This window comes from Pundamilia nyererei, unplaced genomic scaffold (genome assembly GCF_000239375.1).
Source record: "Pundamilia nyererei isolate P.nyererei 1_Seehausen unplaced genomic scaffold, PunNye1.0 scaffold02414, whole genome shotgun sequence".
NCBI lineage: Eukaryota > Metazoa > Chordata > Actinopteri > Cichliformes > Cichlidae > Pundamilia > Pundamilia nyererei.
The window spans coordinates 3,225-5,915 of NW_005189815.1; positions in this window are offsets into that span (position 1 = coordinate 3,225).

A 2,691-nucleotide genomic window follows, 5' to 3' on the forward strand; every position below is an offset into this window, starting at 1 on the left:
TATGTTTAATGTAAAAATAAATGCCGCCCTTTTCCTACAATTCCCCTGTGGGAGAGGAGCTGGAGTGGGCAAATTATTTACTTGGAGGTCTTTCTTTCTTTTACCTTTTTTATCAGACACAACGCAGAATCACACTGGTTACATCATGTTTAGGTGGAAACTAGCGAGCTAACTTCCTGCTAACTTCTAATTCCGTTAAATTTAATAACTTCTGTTTTCATGGATGCCTGGATATTAAACTTAATTGTTACACCTGGTAAAGCAGCAACACTGATGATTTTATTAAAGATTAAAGAATTTAGACCGAATTTCTCAGTGTTTGTTTGACTTTGGGACCTGAAATGGACAGAGTTTTGGACACAGATTACTCCGCAAAGCTCCTCACTACGGCAACCGTAATGCTCTGACAATCCATCAAGCAGTGCGGCTTACCAAAGTTGTACTAAAACATTTTTTAACAGTTTTCTGCACGCCCAAATCGGTTCGAGATCAGTAAGCACAACCAGAATTCATACATAAGTGCATACACTCTCGATTTCTGAGAAAATTAAAGGATTTTAAGTGTGCTTTATAGTGTGGAAAATACGTTATACAGAAGAAAAGAATATATCGCGATATATATCGTTACCGCACATGCCTCAAATTATATCGCGTTATGAATTTTAGGCCATATCGTCCAGCCCTAACCCGAACAATGATCTACCTAAATCATTCTGAATTCAAAAACTAAGTGAAGATATTACAAAAAAAAGAAAATGCACATGCAATTATTGTGACAGATTTTCTCTTACTCCTTGTTGTTAAATCCGCAAAACACTGGTTTAGTTGAATTCAACCCTTCATCCATCCAGTTAATGCGGTCGTTCCCTTACTAAACTCCACTGACAAAAACAGCAATTTTAGGTACAGCATCATAAAAAAATCACCAAAACTGTTTCGGTCAGTCTTACCACTGCTACCAACAATCACCAACTTCGGTTAAGGAGAAAGTAACCCTTCATTCAAGGCGTTATATGCGAAGACATTACTCTACGCGGCTTTCCCGCCGACATGACGCGCTTCAAAGTTAGCTAACTCCAGAGAAAAAACAGTCCCAACCTTGCAGATAACCATGAAACACACCTCATTCAAAGTCGACAGACACAAAAACCGAACTTACCAAAATAGCCTCGTCAGTTTTTGCTCTGTTGCAACAATTAGCGACTCTGGTTAAGTTGGAAAAAACTTCAAATTCACCAACTTACATGTGAAAAGTGTTTGGCTCTACACACTCCCTGATATACAGTATAAAGCTCCTCTAAGTTACCACACTACATGGGTAAAACATTTAACAAATAGTATTTATATATATATAAATAAATATATAAAGAGATATGTGAATAACTTACCTTACTGTCAAGTATACCAAAGGACTAACTCCACGTGCGCTCGTTAACGTCTCAACGGTCTCTTCCGCATCCGGTGGGCGTAGAGCATGCACAATACATGACACCATCTGAGTCGTTGGTTTGATGGACCTCATTCTCAGTGGATTGCCATGAATGAATTTAAATCATCAGAATGTTCTTTGACTCATATTCAACAAATAAGAATGAATCATTTAATACCCATAAAAATGATTTCTTCATGTAATGTAAACATATTACTGCTTTGCTAATCAAACACATGCCCTAGTTTATTTTTTTGAGTGTACACTGCACTTACAGGCAATTTTCAGGCAACAAGTTTCACTATTCAACTGTCGTTATACATTACCTATAAAATTAATACAGTGATGATCACTTTTCTCCATTTCTAATTGGAAATTATACATTGATACGTACAATCAAACTTTGGAGAGCATAGGCTCATCTGAGCATATCAAAATGGAAACTAAGAACCACCATGGAATTCACAAGTTTTCTCTCTTTTCAATTTGGAAAATGTCTTTTACTTTGTGAGCAAATGTCAAAAAACCTCCTCAGACTGTCAGCACATTTTCAGTCATTCCAGCTAATAGAAATGCTTTCACCTTCTTGAGTGATCTCTACCTGTACAGACAAAAATTTAAGATAAAAGTTTTCAGCACATAATTTTTTCCCCTTTAGCATTAAAACAAAATGAATAATTTTTTTTGTTGAAAGTCAGCCTAAATCCACCCTGCCATGACGATAAATTGAATAAGCAGTTATAGATGTAACATAAATCTTTTCCACGGAGACCTAAAAAATACAATATACAATGTAAAATCATGTATTTTATTTTTGGCTTTTACAAACAGACTTTATTCTGTCCCTCCTGTTATTTCTAAGGTATGTTTTTTATAAGTTTGTTATATGGCGGGTCATAATCATTCGTTCTGTAATTAACTGTTGCAACGTGTCAGAAAATATGTTTATTCCTGATATTGTCTGGACAAAGCCTGGTTGACAGGGTAGTGCCATGTTAGAGCGCAAGCAGTTTTTTTTCTCCCAGCGCTCGACAGGGAAGGTCCATTTCTCTGTGTCTCTGTAATTTCCTGCATCTGACGCCCTTGAAAAGACATAATCTGTAAGTGTGCCAAAGCGGTTTATTGTTCCCACTTATTAGTACCTTGTTCAGCAAAGTAATGAGTTTCTTGTGTGTTTAGCGAGTTTGTTACATTACTAGCACAAGCTAGCTGTTAGCCCTTTGTTTAGCCTGCTAACATGAAGCATACCAGCATGTGGTGTT